Source organism: Toxotes jaculatrix, chromosome 16 (assembly GCF_017976425.1).
Source record: "Toxotes jaculatrix isolate fToxJac2 chromosome 16, fToxJac2.pri, whole genome shotgun sequence".
In the NCBI taxonomy this organism is placed as follows: Eukaryota; Metazoa; Chordata; class Actinopteri; family Toxotidae; genus Toxotes; species Toxotes jaculatrix.
Window position 1 is genome coordinate 2392560 of NC_054409.1, and position 21014 is coordinate 2413573.

At 43.7% G+C, this 21014-nt stretch overlaps 2 non-coding genes across 2 annotated transcripts; both read left to right on the plus strand.

Moving 5' to 3' along the window:
• The first annotated feature begins 5029 nt into the window (after nucleotides 1–5029).
• Nucleotides 5030–5220, plus strand: LOC121196516. Its single transcript, XR_005895968.1, has one exon. It is a non-coding gene; the product is annotated as a U2 spliceosomal RNA (small nuclear RNA).
• A 1516-nt stretch (nucleotides 5221–6736) lies between these two features.
• Nucleotides 6737–6899, plus strand: LOC121196443. Its single transcript, XR_005895904.1, has one exon. It is a non-coding gene; the product is annotated as a U1 spliceosomal RNA (small nuclear RNA).
• The last annotated feature ends 14115 nt before the right edge of the window (nucleotides 6900–21014 follow it).

The following is a 21014-nucleotide window of genomic DNA, read 5'->3' on the forward strand; positions in this document are numbered from 1 at the left end:
TATTCTTTCACATAATCCAAGTGGATTGAATAATGATAATCATCACATTAGGGGGGAAATTGCTGAGCTGGATCAAATCCTCATTAATGTCCTCGTGCACGTTTCCCTTCACAGCTGTCACCATGCTCTACACTGAATTACTCCCTGGGCGAGAGCCCCTCCTTCATCACACAAATGAAAACACACTAAAGCAAATCTAATTATAACACTATTGCACTAAGAGCAGCAAACAAAAACTAAAACCTTGTCTTCAACCTTTGACCTTTCTGTCCTTCCTTGATGCAAAATCATCAATAATGTCATCATGCGAATTCTGCTCCTCTATTGAGTGATTGATACTGATGACAGCAAGGCCAGTGAACCGTTCCTGAGATATGGGTGACCTCAGGTACGACTTGATCAACTTTAGCTTTGAAAAGCTCCTCTATACAGTGGAAAGGTAAAAGTACAAATATCCCTCAAAACATTTACTCAAGTGAAAGTGGAAGTACTACATCGAGAATCTTACTTAAGTAAAAGTACTGAGTACTTACTTTTAAATGTACTTTTAAGTATTTATTTAAAGTAAAAGTACTCACACAATGGATGAGTACAACATCTGTGCCATTTTTTTTAAATTACTTCATTGATCCCTCTTGGGGAAATTACTCTGCATTTTACCCACACCAAGTGAACGAAACACACACACAAGCATGCACATGCACTAGAGACGCTGGGGCAGGGTGCTGCCTAGCGAGGCTCCCGGGGAGCTGGGGTGAATCGGTGCCTTGCTCAGGGGCACCACAGCCATCGTCGCAGGGGCAGGGGAGGCACGTCTCCTTCATCACCACCACCATATCCATTCTTTTGCGCTTGGTCCAAGGATCGAACCCACGACCCTCCGATCTCAGACCAGTCCAAAGTCCAAAGCCGCACTCTTAATGTACTGCGCTGCGCCCCCAAATTTTGATAAAGAATGTAGATATACAGATTTATGCCTCTGCCTATGTCACTGCTCACAAGCAATTAAACAATACCTGTTTAAATACGGCCAAAGATGGTTGTCTAATTCTGAGCTGGAGGACTCAGGCTCACGCTCAGCTATTTGTGCTTCTGAGTGTTATTGGTGAATGAAGAGTAATAAAATGTTTGAATCTTGAGTGAAACTCCTTGTTTGCAGTGTGTTTCATCCACACATGTCTGCATGTATGATGAAAAGATCAAATTTCCACAGATGGTTGAAGTGTGAGTGATCTCATGCTGGGCAGGATACCAGAAGGACGGCAGAACAATATTACAGAATAAATGTTAGTGATCACAGCACAGTCACACACCCCAACCCTGGGACTCTAAGAGAGACTCAGATCCCAAACAGCAGGTTGTCATTCTAAAGATTTAAAGTGGGCATGTAGATCCCTATAAATCAGAGTAATGGCCGTTCCAGGCAGCTACTTTCTGTGGTTACTTTTGGTTCAGACTCAGAGACAAGTGTTTAAAATGATTCATGTAAAAATGTTATTAGTCATGTTTATTTGAAAAGTGAAAGGAAGTGTGGGCTGGTGATGAGTGGAAAGTTAGCACAACACATAGAGCCACAATAGTCACGTATAAGGGAAATATGTCAGGTTGAAATAAACTGCAATTATCCTTTAAACCTCCATCACTGTCTGTGCCAGTCTTGTATCTCACCTCTGGGACAGATTATGGCTTTTTGCTCCCCCACTGTTCCCATCCTGGCCTCTCCTGCTGTGACAGGCTGCTCCCTGTCTGTGTCCATAGCTAATGCCAGTCAGTTGTGACAATGGTGGGAATCTTTATGTCGTCCAGCTGAACAACATCTGGCAATGTGACAGTGTGTGTAGCTGTGTAGGTGTCAAATCTTGGCAGTGAATGAATAAGGCAGAAAACCTATATGCTGATCAAACCTAAATCACTGTCAGTAACACTGATCTGTACCAAGATCATGTTCAATCACAGGTGTAGCATCAACAGAAAAAGAAAAGCAGAGAAAGATGCACTGAGGACACTGAGCAACCCTTTACAGAGCAAACAGAGACTGACAACAGTGACACATCTGATGTTTCCTCCTTTACCATAGACTCTAAATCAAAGTTTATAAAGTTTAGTTTTGACTAAAATCAGGAAAAAAGTCGACCTGATGACGTCACGTCAATGAATTAACAGCAGCTCTGATGTGTGACCTGCTTAAATGTTGCTTCATCACTTGAAGTAAATTGTATAATTTTTTTTCAGACAAATACACCTGACACACCTCCCTCATCTTCTCTGTCACACACACACACAAACACCAGTTTTCACTTTTCTCCTCTGTCGTTTTCCAACTTCCTCTAGTTTCCATGACTGAGTGTGACCTTGTGGTGTCCAATAAAGAGAGACAACATTAAGAGGCAGCAGATAGTTCTTATTATCTGCCTCTGAGGAGTGCAGACGTGTTTCTGACTGCTCCTGCTTTCTTTTGGCTTGCTTCTTGTTTTCTTTCCTGAACACCCTGCTCTGCTACTCTTGGCATATTTTTTTGATATGGAGCTAATTAACGGGTCACTCAGTGCATTGGACTTTCCCACAAAGAAAAGAATCACTGGGAGAACCACTCTGCCCTGAGGGGACATTTGCCGCGGGATATGTCCGAGATGCTTGGGACTCCTGGTGTCTGGTATGTCTGGAAGCGCTGTCCCTGGAAGACGTGGAGGATCTATTTATTTATTGGACATTGATAGCAGGGATACTATTGATTGGCCTGGGTATTGCCCTGATCTATCGGAGAAATGGAAAAACCGCTGTCTCCCGGCCTGGAAGAATAGCTCAGAAGCTGTGCTCCTATCAAATTCCTATGCAGCTTGTATCTCCCTTCAAGGACAACTGATGAACTGACCTGTAAACATCCTGGCAGTCTCGGTCATACAAATCGCAAACACTTCTCATAGACTGACGCACACACATTCCCCTCCCTACCCGCCCCCCATCCACCATCTGCCTCTGCACCTTATCTTCTGCCCCTCCCCCAAGTGTCCATGAAAAAATTCCAGCACGTTTCCACGTGTACTGTGAACAAATGTCATAATGTGATTATTGTGTTAATGTAATGTAATGTAATCTCACCTGCACTTCTGTGCAAGTGACAATAAAGCTCTCTATCTCTCTATCTATAGTTCACTGTGAGACTCTATTCTGCACAGTGGTTTACAGACACACACACACACACACACACACCACACACACACATACACACATACACACACATAAAACTCCTCCACTGGCTCACAGAAGACACAGAGACAAAAAGGTGAAGCTCCCATTTACCTGGACACTGAGACACTGATTCACTCCAGTTTAAATCAACTGTCAAACAGCTTTATTTAGCAGACAAATCAGAGCCATAGTGGAGCCGTCTGTAGCAGTTAGTCTGAAGAGTCCTACAGCTCAGCAGCCTGAGGAGCTCAGAGGGAAGAAAGAGAGGCAGGACTGCTGAGGAGAAAGAAGAAGAGGAGTTCAGCTGCGTGCTGAAGATGCTTTGACTCCACTAGTAGTTTATAATGGGGTCAAAGGTCATTCTTGAGGGCAGTGACCCTTCAATATCAGTTGGTTAAATCATCAGACAGATGAAAAAAGGCTCCAGCTTTGCTGCTGTCAGGTGGTGAAATGCTTCAAGGTAACTCAGCCTTCCCACAAAATTGGTTTCACATTGCAGAGAGATTCTTATTAAACCAATGTTAAAAAAATCAACACATAACATTGACACCAGCAGCCCTTTGATAAACAGCTATTATGTCCAATGGAGCCTCCATATTCAATCTGTTCTTTACCTGAAAGAAAATAATTCTTCATCATTCTTTCATCATCTTTTGTCCCAGCAACATAGGTGCAAAGTAGATGTCATTCATTTATCATTCTGCTCTCAGGTGTATAACCACAGATGGTTATTATACAAACAGTCAGTTGGCCTCATTCATTGATCCTCTCTGAGGGAGCTACTGCTTTGTTTCTCCTCCACACACCCTCCACAGCGAATGCATTATGCCAGAGAGTGTCCTCACAAAGATATAAGTACCAGTATGTGTGTGTGTGTGTGAGTGTGTGTGTGTGTTTGTCCTTTGATGCCTTTGATGTATCAACATTCTACAGTCTGATGTCACAGGCTGCAGTAAGTGGACACACAGCCAGAGACAAGTTCAGAAGTCAAACAGGAGCAGAAACAGTTGGACAGGACAGGACTTGCTCATGATTTAGGAAGAAAGAAGCCCTCAGATATTTCTGCACAATTATTGACAAGGAAGGGAGGAGCTACTGCTGTTACAAGGACAAGAGGAAACCACAGGAAAGTCCAGATCAGCTCCAAGGTTTTCAGTAAGTCAGTACATGTTAGTAGTTCATGTCAGTGTTTAGTTCATTTAGTGAAATGTTTTGTTCAGATGATTTGTTTGTTAACTTGATGTGATATTTAAGCACACAAGATCATGATGTTCAGCCCAAAAGTGTTTGGGCACACACACAAAAAGTAGCTGTTTTAAATATTTCCATCTTACATCTTACATCTTACTCAATGTTGGACAGGAATGGATCTATAAGTGATCAGACTCAGTAACAGCCTTTATCAGATGATGGATAGTCAGAGAATTCTCGTCAGGTGGATAAGGTCATGTTTCATGGCTTCTGGTGCTTGGATTTGTAGAGAAGTCCAGATGATTATTGTCCCTATTAAACATTGGATTTGTTAGTGGCGTTTTAGCATGTATAAAGAGACTTTTTAAATGGATTGGTGTTGGTTACAGCCATACCACCCTGGGCACGCCCGATCTCACCTGATCTCGGAAGATAAGAACTTGGATGGGACACCACCTAGGAATACTAGGTGCTATAAGCCTTTTATCTCCATTTTTGATTCAGAATAAACAACAAACATCATCCCTAAACTAGTGTGGTTCATCTCCATCTTGTGAGGTGGCTTTGTTGATGGGCAAACAAAATGGGACACCGCGACAAGTGACGGTTGTACCAAGAGCTTGATTTGGACGTCAAACGCTTGGGCCTCATCGCTTCTCGGCCTTTTGGCTAAGATCAAGTGTAGTATCTGTTCTTATCAGTTTAATATCTGATATGTCCCCTATATGGGGATAACGTATTAAACCCATTTTTAGGAGAGGGAGCTGAAAAGGGAGCTTGCTCCGCTCACTCCACGCATCGACCTGGCATTGCAGTGCCGCCGGGAACGGTGCACCTTTCTCTTGCTTTGTAGAAAATCAAGTGCTGACACACATGTTTAGTTAGGAGTCAAACTTTTACTGTGGCTGAAGGAAAATGCGGCTACGTTTTTATCAAGTGAATTGTGCACAACCAGTCAGTTGATTTACTGATATCACCCAGGGAACCCCGCTCAACAACACAGTGCACTTCAGCTACGATGATTGGTCGCGGACTCCCTGAAGACGTCTGATCATTTCCCAGACTTTGTAGTCTCCATGTAAAAGCCAGGCCTGGTTTTATTGTGGATTTTTCAGGCCAGGCTGTAGACCCAGCTGTGGGCCAGTTGAAGCTGAGTCAAAGTCCGGCTGAGTCCCCACACCATACTCTTTTTCTCTAAGTAGTTTTCTCCCCAAAACATTTCTAAGCGTTCAGCTCTTCTTTTTAAAGAGAAAAACATAGAGTCACAGTCAAATGATGGAGACCAGAGAAGTTGAGTCCATAGAGCTTTATTCTTCAATACAGAATTCAAAAGCCGGAGTTTCCTCTGCGGAAACAAGTCATTTTCACCATCTGTACATCATTTTTTATATTGTTAATTGTAGGTGTGTTTCAGAGCAAAGGGCATGTCTGATCATGCCCCCTTTTGATCCTATTTGTGTCTAAAATTCTCCCTTCCCACCTTGTATCAAATAACTATGTTTCTAATGGAGGTTTGGCCTCTGTTGCCATTTTTTTTTTTTAAGTACTGCACGTGGCCTTTCCAGTACTGCACGTGACCAGTGGCAGACTGTTGATCAGGTTCAAGGACAGGTCTGGGTAGAACTGGGCCTGTCCCTTTCTATTTCCCTTGGTTTGATTGGTGTGTTTTTATTTGCATGAAAACTTGTGTCAAACTTCTCTTTTTTGCTCCCTTGTTTTGCAGGCCTGAGCTCTACTGGTGTCCCCCTTTTATCTGATGTTAGCCTATTCCTCTTCTTAATGTTACACGCACTGACACCTCCCCTCACTCATCTCCTCATTACAGTGCCATCAGAGTACCATAGCCCATGCAGTGCATGAGAGATAACATGCTTGTTGTACAGCAGTAACAGACAGAGTGGTGCCCAAGACAGCCACAGGTACTAGATAAGCAGAAACAAATAGATTCTCTCTCCTGGAAGACTACACACATGGGTTAGGACACATTGCACAAAAGAAGAAATGTGTGCTAGATATTGTCATTTCGCTGGTATACTTTATTTTAGGCTTTGGTGGGGATGCTGGCGTCTTTGAGACAAGAAAAGTGTACCACGTGGGCCTTTGCTTTCTTTCCCAAGAGACAGCTTGACTAGTGGTATTTCACACAGTGTTACTTTGTTTTTGGCAGTGCAGTGCATGATGGGTGGATCCAACAAAGCGTATTTGCAGCAGTGTTTGTGTCTTTTCAGCCATAAACGTAACAGACAAAGGGGAGCTGATGCTCAAGGCACTGAAATGTGGGATTATGCATTGTAGGCACCGTCAGCCAGAATGCTGTGCCTGGTGACCACCACCCGCTCTCTTCCAACTGCAACTCATACTTACCTGGCAGGGGAGATACCATGCTCAACAAGGTGGTTCACCCAGGGTGAGGCTCAGCCATTGTACTCCGGCTGTGCTGACCCTGCGAATTCCCCAAATGCGGGAATCTCGACTGCATAATTTCTGGTAGTGGGGGACTGCGTTCGCGCTCTCCTCTGTTGCGTGCGTGTAGAAGAAAACACAATGTGTCAGGAATGCCCATGTGCTAACCTGTTGAAGGCTCTCCATTTTGTGAAGTGGCTTTGTTGATTTGGAGTTATGCATGTACAAATGTTGTTTCTCTTCTTTCAAACAGTAAAAGAACAGAAACCTTAAACTTCATGATGAATTATCCTTGATGTTTATGCTGCATGACTGTGTTTGAACTGGTTTTGAGTCCAGACTTAACTGGCTGTGTCATAAACCACAGTGTTTGAAGAAGGATGTGTGCAGAGCTACAAAGCTAAATGACTTAGATTTGTTGGGTATTTGGTTGATTGTCGACTATCGGACATGACACAAACCTAACATTTCCTTCAGCATATTAAATGTATTCATTTTTTTTCCTGAAGCTTATGTTTTAGACTGTGTGATCAGTGCCTTCATTTCTATAAGTACAGTTGTTTTGAACACACTGCAGTGACTCAGTAACTCAAAGAACTTACTGCTTTTCTCAGATGAATAATCAAGTTATCCAAAAAAAGTCCCTTAGTCATTCATGATAAATGTAAAATGAAGAATCAGCTTTGTTTTCATGGTTTCTTTCACTGACTGAACACTCAGGACAAATATCAGGTAGTTTTCACAAACTATGATGAATCACTGTTGGACTTTAAAGTTTCTCTCCTCCATTGCTCTCTCTCAGCTCCTTCTTTTCTCTTTGTCCACCCACTTCCTCTTCCTCTCGTTCCTCTCTTTGTTATTCAGAGACACTTGTATTTTCTGTGTGAAGTTTTCAGCTCCTGTCTGTTAGAAGTGTCAGGTAATATTCTGCATTTTTTCACCTTGGAGTAGAACTGCAGTGGAAACAGTTTTCAGCAGCTGGACTGAAGTAGAACCATCATCTCTGTCTCTTCCTCCACATTCAATCGTGCCCTCACATGTTTGACTTTCTGTCTTTTTGTAATTGTTGCTGCTTTGCTCTGATTTTAACATGATGCAGTTCATGTCTGGTGTCTGATTGTTTGTTGTCTCGTGTTTTGCACCATCCTGAACCAACTCGTTGATCTTGAATTGCAGGTAGAACGTGATGCTAATGAGCTGTGACAGTGTTTAACAGTGTGTGCAGCTCTGTCCATGTCCATTAATGCTGTCAGGTGGTCCTCTGTCTCTTATTGCTGTTATATTATTTAATCCACTTTCACCATCAGAACAACTTATCACATTTAACAGCAACAACTTGACATTATATATTTGTATCAATATTAGCCTTTCGCAGATGACTCCAGACTCAGAGGAAAAAATGGTACTTTCCATCCCAGACCTAAATAAAGGGGCGATCAGCAGGATGGTCTGAAAGATACAAAACAAAAGGAAACAACAATATTAATATGAATTAGTATCAACCTCTCAAAAAAAGGAAAAGTTGAAAACCACAAACGGAAGTGGGGGTGGTGACTGTGCAGGCACCTGTTGCCAGTGCACCAAAATCACAACTTGTGATTATTTAAGAATTAATCTTCCCCAACCTAACCAAAACCCAATTCTAACAGGTAGAGATCATCAAATAATGGAATGACCTGATACCTTCAACTGTATCCTACTTCCTGCTTCTGAGGAGTGCAGACGTGTTTCTGACTGCTCCTACTTTCTCTTGGCTTGCTTTTTGTTTCTCTCGTCTCGTCTTTGTGATTTTTTTTCCTGAAGCACCCTGCTCTGCTACTCTTGGGATATATTTTTTGAGATGGAGCTTATTAACTGGTCACTCAGTGCATTGGACAAAATCTTCCCACAAAGAAAAGAATCACCGGGAGAACCACTCTGCCCTGAGGGGACATTCGCTGCGGGGTATGTCCGAGATGCTTGGGACTCCTGGCGTCTGGTATGCCTGGAAGCGCTGTCCCTGGAAGACGTGGAGGATCTATTTATCTATTGGACATTGATAGCAGGGGTACTACTGATTGGCCTGGGTATTGCCCTGATCTATCGGAGAATTGGAAAAACCGCTGCTGGCAGATTGGCACTACCGCTAAGCACGGAGATAAAACAGCACCTCGGGTTCATGGATACTCGGCTGACGGAATTCCATCAGAAGATGGCTCGGATCGAAGGACTGATCAGTGACATCTCAGCCCGATCTGAGGAGGAACAGAGACGAAGTGATAACATCGGAAGACAGTCCGAACACCTGTTGAGATCGGTGAAGGGACTGTCTGTCAAGCTTGAGGAGATGTCGAAGCTACTCCATGCATCTGCAGGGGATGATGAGCACCGATACCAGTCCGATTGACTACTGATCTAGATAAATTTAACGCGGATCGATAAAAATTGCTTTGTGCATATTGGCTGTATTGTTTCTGTCCCTCGCCCCCCCCCTCTCCCGGCCTAGAAGAATAGCTCTGCAGCTGTGCTCCTATCAAATTCCTATGCAGCTCGTATCTCCCTTCAAGGACAACTGATGAACTGACCCGTAAACATCCTGGCAGTCTAGGTCATACAAATCGCAAACACTTCTCATAGACTGATGCACACACACTCCCCTCCCTACCCACCCCCCATCTACCGTCTGCCTCCGCACCTTATCTTTTGTAACCCCCCCCCCCCTCCCCTCCCTATGTGTCCATGAAAAAATTCCAGCATGTTACCACGTGTCATAATGTATGATGTGACTGTGTGTCAAATGTATGTATTGCAACTTGCAAATTAACTTTCAGGAAAGCGGGTGGCGGCGCAAACATTTTGCTGCGGCCCGGAGGCTATACTCCTTAACGAAATTTCGCCTGTACTTCTGTGCAAGTGACAATAAAGTTCCTATCCTATCCTATCCTATCCATAAACATGGAGGAAATCTCCCAAACACAAACTTAACCACAATGTGATTCACAGCAAACAAACACACCAGCATAAAAATAAGTCATTGTTTTAGGATCTGAAGAAGATGATCCAGGATGAAGGAGATCAGGAGACAGGAGCCCCACAACAGAAGAGAGAGAAATAACAGAAATACAATTAAAACACAAACTTACAAACACAAAAACACATTCTGGTACTTATATTTTGTGAGAACACTTGCTGACATAATGCATTCCCTTGCCCCTTAACCTATAACCTGACGTAACCTTAACCATCATAACTGAAAGCCTAACCCTAACCAAAACCCAATCCCCACGCATCACTAAAGACAAATCAACGTCAAGTTACAACTGCTACCATACCTCCATTTTGTTTACCCGGACCTCCATTTTGGAGATCAAGTCACTACTACCTCCTGGACCTCCATTTTAAGCAGTCTTCACTATCAAAAGAGAAACAACATCTACTACAAAGCTCAACAAGTGACCACCCGGACCTGCATCCGGGAGGCCAAGGTTCAATCCCCACGCACTACTAAAGAACTATCTACGTCAAGATATCCTTCATCCTCGTTACCTACCCCACCATATATTATTACTTTTATGTCTCTGTATAACTTTTTCAGAGTAAAGTCTACACACAGGAGCGGACCTCAAGATGGCTCCTCCAGCACACACACACACACAGTCATACACCTGCATATACACATAGTCCCAACAATACACCACAACCACTCATGACACTTAATATACAACCTCCAACACATAGACAACATACCACATCCACACTCACGCATGCACCAGACCCAATAACCAGACAAACCAGCAAGCAATATTTCAAATTGATACAGGCTATACATCACAAACATATCATGGACACTGCCTTAACCACCAGAACATTCCCCCCAGGTATAATAAGACAATTAACACACCTTACAGATTTCATCAAACCATCCACACCCACAATAGAAACCCGCAATAAAATACATCACAATACTACAACCTGGATGCACAACACAATCACCATATTACATGACCACTACACAAACATCATTAGTACAATAGATACATCATCTTACAACTCCATAGCCTTGGATATAGCCACCGGTTGGGCCAGTTAACGTTATGGATCAAGACTGTCCATGACAACACCACAAGAAATTGACTCCTGAAGACCACCAGCACCCCCCAACAACCAGAACATCATTCCACACATCAGCAAACAAGAACCAACATCTTATCAACCATCCCGGAAGAAGAATATCCGCCCCTACCCAAATCATCTGCCCCCACCACTCTCTCTGTCTATCAAGGCACACGGCAAACCACCATGGAAGAACTTAATCCAAAATCCTATCCCTCTAAGCCCAGTCCACCTCAACAGACTTCAACTGAAACCCAAACTACACCTCAACAAAAGATTACATCAACAGAGAAGGTGCAACCGGATCCCAGCAGCCCCCTCCCCTCTCCCCACCCAGTTTACAAACCCACTCGCAGAGGACCCATTAAGAACCCACCCACCACAACAACAACATCTCGACCACCAAGACCGGACTCAGAATACTCCACCGGCTCCAACAACCTCTACTCCTCAACTATTAAAAATCCGAAAAGTGACCTGGGGACCTCTAACCACAACGGCAGAAATACATTCAAGCACCCCCCAAAATCCTGTCTCCCCCATTCTTCCCCCTATTTCATCCACTTCACCATCTATACATACAATAGTGCAGATTCACCACCCCAACCACCACTCACATACCACAGAAGAACTCCAAACAGTCACTCTCAGTACACACTCTGATGTTTCGGTTCATATGACTGACATGATTCTTACTTCTTCCCCTCAGATAGAAACCGGGGAGGTCCGACCTGAGCAGCATGCGCCCCCAAAAGAAAACAAACCCCAAAGAGAGTCGGGCAAAATGATGAAGTGGTCAACAAAGACCAAACAAAGACCCATCTGAGCCCTCTCCATCACAACCCGAGGGGGATGTGCTGCTCGATCGGACCTCCTCGATCAATATGGTAGCTACCACTCCCCATACACCCAACACCATTACTCCTACTAACCACCTTCCTCCACCACATCATACCTCATCTCCTCTCTCTCTCACTACTCAACCTGAAAACCCTCACCTTTCCCCTCCTTCACCCCCTTCCCCCCTACTCACCTCTAGTCTCCCTTCCTCTTCTTCCCCACCCCACTCACCCACCTCTCCTATGCCAACTGCTCAACCCTCCTCCCAATCACCTCCCACCCTACTATTATCGGCCCCCCCCTGCTACACCATGCCGCCGGACCAGACCCTTCATCGCCCCCACTTCCATATTGCACGCCCCACCCGCAAAATCCAGGACTGGCACTTCAAGACCAAGAAACCCATCCTCATCCTTGGTGATTCAAATGTAAACCGCATTCCAGGATACACCCACCCACAGATCCAGATAGACAGTTACCCCGGAGCCAACATCTACCACTTCCTCAAGATCTGTGAAACCTCCTTCCCCCCAACCCCCATGTCAAGATCCTCATCTTTTCTATTGGAATAAACAACAAAGACCAGGACCCCAAACAAACTTCCATTAAACAACTCAAGACCCTCTTCCGTCAAGGTAAGTCGACCTTCCCCAATGCAGACATTTACTTTGCTATAATTAATTTCTCATCCAACCTCACCTCCACCCAGAAACATAACCTCACTCTTATAAACAATGTCATGGCCACCTACTTCCCCATCCTCACTGAAATCCCTCATGACACTTTCACAACAGACAAGGACAATACCCACTGGACACCCACCACAGCAAGTCTCATCTTTCAAAATTGGCTGGTACAGTTAAATTTACAGTAAATACCAAATCCAACCCGGACCTCTCACAACACACTCACACCACACATCAGCCTCCGGACCTGGGGTGGAACTCCACTTCAAATATTCTCAACCTAGCCACCCTCTTTTCTCCCTCTACACCTCAACGCCAACTCTTGGAGAGGGGCCTAACTTTCATACCCAGACCCATACATCTCGACCGGGAGGAACTTCATAGGGATCTACATAACTTCCATAGACGACTTAAACTCATAGACTATTTCCACCTCCAACCTGATCGACAACCCTCCTTATTCACACATCCATCTCATTGGGAACCAGACCATAGCAAACTCCACCCACTCACTCACCAAACTATTCAACAGAATAATAGGGCCCTGCAACGTTTCCGGCCACCGGGGGATATCCCCGATAACCTCTCGGGGCCGGAACGCAGGGCCCTTTCTGAAATCATCTCCAATCCTAATATTATTCTCAAACCGGCAGATAAAGGATCCAAAGTCATAATCATGGACAGACAACAATACCTATTAGAAGCCAACCGTCAACTCAATAATCCCACCTACTATAAACAACTAGAGGACACCATTCAGCCACATACACAAAACCAACTCAGGAACATCATTCACACATTAAACAATAAAAAATTAATTAATGCCAAACAAAAAGATTTTCTCTCCGGACCAGATAACCCAAGTCCCCGCTACTTTTATCTACTACCTAAAATACACAAAGAACCTGAGACCTGGACCGTTCCTAATGAGTTTCCTTCCGGAAGACCTATAGTTTCAGACTGCAATAGTTCCACATACCACATTTCTCAATACATAGATCACTTTTTAGGTCCCCTCTCCACCCACCACCCCAGCTATATCAAAGATACTTACCACTTCATTCAACTAATCAGACCCATGGCTGTCCCCTCCCAATCTCTCCTGTTCACAATAGACATTGACAACTTATACACAAACATAGACACAGAACTTGGTTTACAAACAATACGCAACATTTTCAACAGAAACCCAGATCCAAACCGTCCCGACTCTGAACTACTTGACCTCATTCATTTATGCCTAACCAATAATGATTTTCTATTCAATAACCAATTTTATTTACAGATACATGGGACAGCCATGGGCCAGAGATTCGCCCCCTCCTACGCTAACCTGTACATGAGCGAGTGGGAGCGAGGAGTCCTAAAAAAATGCCCCCTTCAACCAACACTCTACCTCAGGTTTTTAGATGATATTTTTGGCATCTGGCCCCATCATCCCTCCACATTTCCTGACTTCATCCACATCCTCAATAACCATCATCCATCCATCAAAGTTAAATACACAATAAATCCAACACATATCAACTTTCTAGACACCAGTTTTTTTTTCTAACACTACACACAAAACACTGTTAACACAGATCTACTTCAAACCAACAGACACACATGCTCTCCTTCACAAATCGAGTTACCACCCAAAACACACATTTAAAGGCATCATCAAATCTCAAATCATTCGTTTCTTTCGCATCTGTTCAGATATCAAAGACTTTCATACAGCCACTTCCACCCTCTTCAATAGCTTACGTTCAAGGGGCTATTCTAAAAGATTCCTCCGATATATCAAAAATTCTGCACTGGCCTCTCTCGCTCCTACTCGCTCTTCCCCACCCTCTCCGCTTCCTCAACACCTCTCCCCACCCCAGGTCCTTGGGTCTGATCCAGCCTCAAAGCCTTCCTCCCCCTACCCGAACAAGGGTTTGTATCTTTCTCCCTCCTTATCTGATTCCCGCCCCCCTATTCCTAACCCTAACCTCCCCCCCCACCCTAACCCTAACCCTCAACCTATCCCCTACCCTAACCTTAACCACTCCCCTCTTCTTTTACCTGCACCTGATTCCCCCCTCTCTACTTGCAAACCCAAATCCTCCCTTTACTCTAAACCTAACCCTAACCCCCCCTCCCCATCTGATCTGAACCTTAATCCTCAACCTATCCTTGACCCTAACCCTGACACTCCATCGGGTCTGGACCTGGAGGATGTGGAGGATGCGGAGGAGTTCCCACCCCTGCCTGGGCCACGGGGGGCGCCAACACTCCGGTCCAACATTCTGGACGGGCTGGCGCTGGGTGAGGAGACACAGGCTGAGTTTCAACACCTGGATGAGGGGACATTATCGAACACGTGTAAACAAACTGATTTGAGAAAATCTCAACCAACACCCATGGAGGAGGAAATAATAGAAGAAAATACCTCCTTGGGGAGATCAGGAGAAATTCTTCCCCGAGTGCCCCTCTCGCCGGTTGTGTGTCTTCCCACTGGTGAGAGAATCCAAAGCCCTGCGGCCACCAGAACTCTCCTAGCTGCCCACCCGGCTGTCCCTTGGCGCCCCCTTGGACCTGGACGGGGGAGGGAACAGGAACCACCATCGCCGTCTTCATCTGAGGATGACTTTATCCCGAGCAATAAGATGAGGAAGCCTCTCACAGATAGGAAAAACAGGAGTGAGGGGTACATTCAAACGACAAACACAAAACCTAGACAGAAATACACAAGGGAGGGGAAATCCTATGAGGAGACCAAACCCACCTACCCAAACACAACAACAGAAAAACACAATTCCCGAATACAGAACAGTGCTCAGGATGGCCAGGATAACATCTCACAATTTCATATCTCTCTAGGTGATGGTGCCGGACTGAGACAGCAAAAAACATCAAACCCCATACAGGGACTGGGCCCGCTCGAGAGAAAAAAAGTGGTGGATACGAACATGATGATTCAGGGGTCGAAAAAGTATAAACATACTGACCTGCATGGCAGAGCGACCCAATCTGAATCCACCCAGAACACCTCGGCGGGACCCCGGTCGGATGCTGCCTCTATGCCCGGGCACCCCACAAACGAGCCGACTGCTGGCGCGGGGGGTGCATCTGCCCCCGACCACTCGCCGGGGGCCGGGTACTTTCCGTGCCAGCACAAGGCAAGAAAAGGCAGAAAAATACTGGATTGGAGTTTCAAGGGGAAAAAACCTATTTGGTTCCTCGGCGACTCCAATTTGAACCGTATTCCAACCCACAAAAACAAAAATCTACAAATAGACAGCTATCCGGGCGCAGCCTTCTACCACTTCCAGCATGTCCTTGACAAAACACCCGAACATCCCCTGGTGGAAATAGTGGTGCTGTCCGTAGGTATCAACAATAGAGACCAGGATCCACAAAAAACCTCAATACAACAACTACGTTAGGTGTACAGAAAGGCTAAAATAGTGTTTCCCAACATTCATTAACTACTCGCCTCTCCTCCCGCAGGAGCAACAAAAAAATCTTAACACCATTAACAATTTTATTTACAGCCACCTCCCCTTCCTGGGGCCGCTGCCCTCACATCAGTTCACTACAACATCCGATAACATTCACTGGACTCCGGAGACGGCGGAACGCATCCTCCAACTCTGGTGTACGGAGTCACAAATTAATCTGTGATCTATTTCAGGACGCTGGAGGGGAGTTTCCGTGAACTGGGGGCGGGGACCCCCATCCCGGGCCAGGTGACTCTTCACCTTCCCTTTCCCCTAATTTTTATTTTCTCCCCCTCCCTCTCCCTCCTCCACCTAGACCCACTTACCTTTCACATGGGTCTCCGGTTTTTCCTTCTCGGGCCGTGGGCGGGGGTCTCCCGTTCCGCCGATGGAGAATGATCTATCCGGTGGCTCTCCTCCCGTTAGTCCCGGCCGATCTTTGAAAATTCATAATAAACCTGAAATGGCCTGACTCTGTACATAATAACCCAATTTACAGGTGGGGGACACGGCGATGTTGACACAGTCATATACTCCTGCATTTGTGAGGTTTATTTGAGCGAGCGGAAACGCAAAGGTTAGGTAAAGCTTTACTTAAATCCACCTCACTGTTGCTCTCAGATGACGTCATAGCAGAGAGGGATAACATGGGAAAGAGAGTTTTAGTCATTTATTAAAATGTCCGGTACTCACCACTCTACAACGGTAAATAATAAAAATAACCAAGTGTAAAACAAAGAAAAAGAACTCATTGTAACACACACTTGAATAAAAGAACTATTTTAAGAAACAGAGAGGACATCTTATTAGACTCTCATCTCCATTCAGCAACCCGCACATCTCTCGCTCCACGGGTCCCGCTGCTGTGTCCTCCACCTCAATAGTTCAGCAGCGACCCCATGATAGGAACCCAGACACATCCCCCAAAAAAGCCCCGATTTTAACCACAGAGAGGCGCTATACCATCAGTAATGGGCTAATTCAACCCTCACAGGTTCGACTGATGTACTGCTGTCTTGCTCCTGCGTGATGAGATGCGGGTTTATTGACTTGTGTGAAGCGCGACAAGTGCACCAACATGCCTTCAGTGAAGTACCTGTTGACTCAGGGAGGATAGAGCGATTGCCTTCCTGTTATAAAAATTTCAGGTGCGATCTCACAGCATCTGGGAGACACGGGCGTCCAGAGGTGAAACACCGGAACGGAGAGCCAATGGGAAAGAGGGAGAGACACAGGAGTGATGATGGGTTGAAAACTTACAAACCAAAATCTTCCTTGGCCTAAAAAAATAGTAAATGGAATTAATAATGAGATCAATAACTAACAATAAAAGGAGGATTCTAAGGAAAACAGGGAATTTATGAGAATAATAAAATGGTGTGTATACATTCTTCTGAACAGGATTATTGTTGTTTCTTTTCCACATGGTTTGTCTTACCTATTTAAATTAAAAAAAAAAAATAAATAAATAAAATAATTGGCACTTGTTGAGGGAACAATCTCTATTCCGAGGGTATTCTAAAGTAAAACGACCATACTGGAACCGAGCAGAGGATAATCCACCTGCCAGTGGACAATGTTCGCTCCAATACCTGTTGATCAGATAGATTACTGTCTCCCCCTCTTTTTCCCTTTTCTTTCCTTCTCCCCCCCCCCCCCCCCGCCGTTTTTTCTTTTTCCTTCCTCCCCGACTTTTTTCATTCCTAACCCTAACCGTCCTCCCCTTCTTTGCCCTCCCTCCCTCTTTTGCCTAACCCTAACCGTCCCCCCCCCTTGCCCTCCTTCCCTCTTTTGCCTAACCCTAACCTTCTCTACCCTTTCTAATACCCCCCTACCCTAACCATTTATCACCTCCCTATCCATACACTTCCCCTAACCTTAACCCTTCCACCCCCCTCCCCCCTCTCCCTCCTACCTCATTACCTGACCCCTCAATCTCTCCCATCCTAACCCTAACCATTCCACCCTCTATTTTAACCCTAACCCTAACCTCTATATCCCCTATGTCCCAATTTTATAATTTTATCTTCATTTACTGAACCCTCCCCTAGTGCCCTCTGAAGAAATCAATGATCCCCAAATAGGGCAGGATAGATTGACCAGTAATGAAGGAATTCAATGAATCCAAGACAATCATGTGAAAAAGAAAAACCTATAGGTAAACATCCAACTGGAACTAAGCATATAATCATGGAGCCACTGCATCTCTATGAAATAAAATAGGGTTGATAATAAAACAATAAGGCTTATAATATTCTTTTATGGTGTGGATATGTGTGTGAATTGATCTTATGCTTGCATGACCTCAAAAAAAAATTTTTTAAAAAGGGAAAAAAAATTCTTGCATGCTTTTCAACCTATCCTTGACCCTAACCCTAACCATGTACCTCTTCTCATCCCTAAACCCACCCCTAATCTACAGGCTGGACCAGACCCATCATTCACACACACCACACACACCACACACCTCATACCATTTGTTTCCACTTACTCACAACGAACCATAGGAATACACCGGTTTGTCAAAAACAGCTTCACCACACTACAGTCTCAACACCCAGCTTTTCAAAACTACAGAATTATTTCAGCATACAGAAAACATAAAAACTTACATTCCCTCCTCATTAGCTCCAAATATTCGGACCATAGACCTACACCTACATTACAACATAGCCACCACTATAAGAATAGAAAATTCATCCACAACCCACATGCAAACACTGCATTTCCCACAACAGGTAATCTCTCCATCTCCACCACAAACGTAGTCTACATTAGCACTTGCACACTTTGCCAAAAACATTATATAGGTGAAACAAAACACTCCATCCATACTCGTCTTTCCCAACACCTTTATAACATTGGGGAAGGTTGACTGACCACCCCCCTAGTACAACATTTTCAATCACACCCGCCTTCCCATTTGATAATCTCTGGACTGGAAAATAACGACGCATGGACAATAAGACAAAGAAAGAGAGCAGAAAAAATCTGGATCCACAAACTCAGCACTACAATACCAAAAGGACTCAACGATAACTAAAAGACTCTTTCCCCCTTGTTTCAATTTTTTTTTTTTTTTTCTTACAATATGATTTCTCACTCCCCCTGTTGCCTAATGGCTATGACCCCCGCCTGCCAACCAGCAGGCTAGGTTCTGTATCCCACCCCCAATTACTAAATTTCATTTCTTTCTAAGCTAATTTTAAAGTTATCCCACATCTCTCTTAAATAAGACATAACTCAATATCAAACATTCCTGTCTGTCACTCAGCAGACCAGAGTTTGACCCCCACCTCTACTCAGTCCCATTTCTTCCTCCTTCAGTTAATTAGCTAGCAAGCAGACACAGACACACACACACACACACACACACACACACACACACACGGGCAGCAAAGTAACTTTACAAATACCTTCACTCCTTCAAAGTGTATCTATCTGCTGTGTCAGAGGTGACAGTGAGTGAATGAGTGAGTGGGAGTCTCTCATAGTGAGACACTGAAATTATTTTACATCAAAACAGTAAATTTCCAAATGAAATTTTAAATCCAGTCATGAGATTCAACTGGGATGAGGACAAACACAATAACCTTATAAGTAATATAGTTAGTTAGTCATTTATTAAATCATAAGTAACACTACAATATACTGTAAAGTCATTTTGAACTTTTAGGAACTAAACATGGTTCTGATAAAGATTCTGTGAGTTTAAAATAAATGCAGCAAGAATCTAAATAATTGCATCTGTAGACAGAATGTTTGTTGTATGTGAACCTACAGACGATCCTTTATGTCACTGTCTTCTCTGTCAGCTTTTGATTCTGAAATCTTGCCTGTTTTGTCATGTTTGACTCTCACCCCCTGCCCACACTTTGTTTCAGCTTCTCCCCTCAGGAAAATGGTACAGATCCATCAAAACACCAACCACAAGACTGCTGAACAGCTTTTATCCCAAAGCCATAACCACACTCAACTCATCTCTGAAATAAAAAACCCTACATGGATTGGTTACATACCAATCCACATGCAATATTTGATTGTTTGCAATAATTTTATGATTCTTTTCTTCCCCAGTCACTTTATTTTAAATATGAAATCATTTTATGACCAGCATACTGCAGCACTTTAGCTGACATATGTGATAGGATTGTTTACACATGTTGGAATGACTGAGAATCTTGATTGACTCAACTTATCTCTTCTTTTTTTTTTTTTTAAACTTACTGAGCATCATATTTTGGATGTGCACCTGAATTTTGTTGTATATACGACAATAAAGTATCTTATCTTAAAATCCTTTCAGATGATATTTTGTCCACAAGGTGTCATATATTTAAACACAGTGTAAAAATATGAAATGAGGTCAGCAGGGACCTGTTACAGTCACAGCTGTGGCCAAGAACACTAAGGGGGGGCCCCTCCCCCTTACTATAGAAACCCCAAGACGTACGCACGAGTCAGTTAAAGTCCTCTTTATTAAAATTACTGGATCAAAGTCCAAGGCCAGGAAACAAAACTTAAACAACTAAATCATCCAAGAAGGTGAAAAACTTCAGAAGCTCAAGTCCAAAACTTCAAACTTTGAAGTTCTTACTTGGGGTGAACAAATGAAAAGTGAATCCAAAGGGAACAGAGGGCAAATCCCGGAGGTGACAAAGACAGAGAAACAGGTAACACTAAGAGCAGGACAGCAGGTGAACTGCAAATGATTTGGTTCTTACCAAGATAAAAAAAACAACCCATAGATTTAGAAGTGTGACATAATTTAACTTGTTTTAAGAGATAATTTTTTATTTGAAGTTTTCAACTTTACACTATAATCTTAAATCAAGCACAACCTGATCTCTCTTGTCTCAAATAAGCAGGAAATCTAAAAAAAAAAAAAAAAAAAAAAAAAAAAAGGGAAATAAGTGTTAAAATAAGATCCATTACATCTCTCACCCAAAGTCTCATCAAAATAAATCTTATTTTAAGATTCAGCAACAAACTTAAGTTGCTTGATTCAAGAGTCAAACAAAAAACTATTGCTCTGACTTCAAGCATGTTCAAATAATGTGAAAGAAATGATACAACCTTAACCACAGCTCATCATCCAGTCCATGGCATTTTTTGATGAGCAGTGTTTGTTAACAGGGCTGAAACA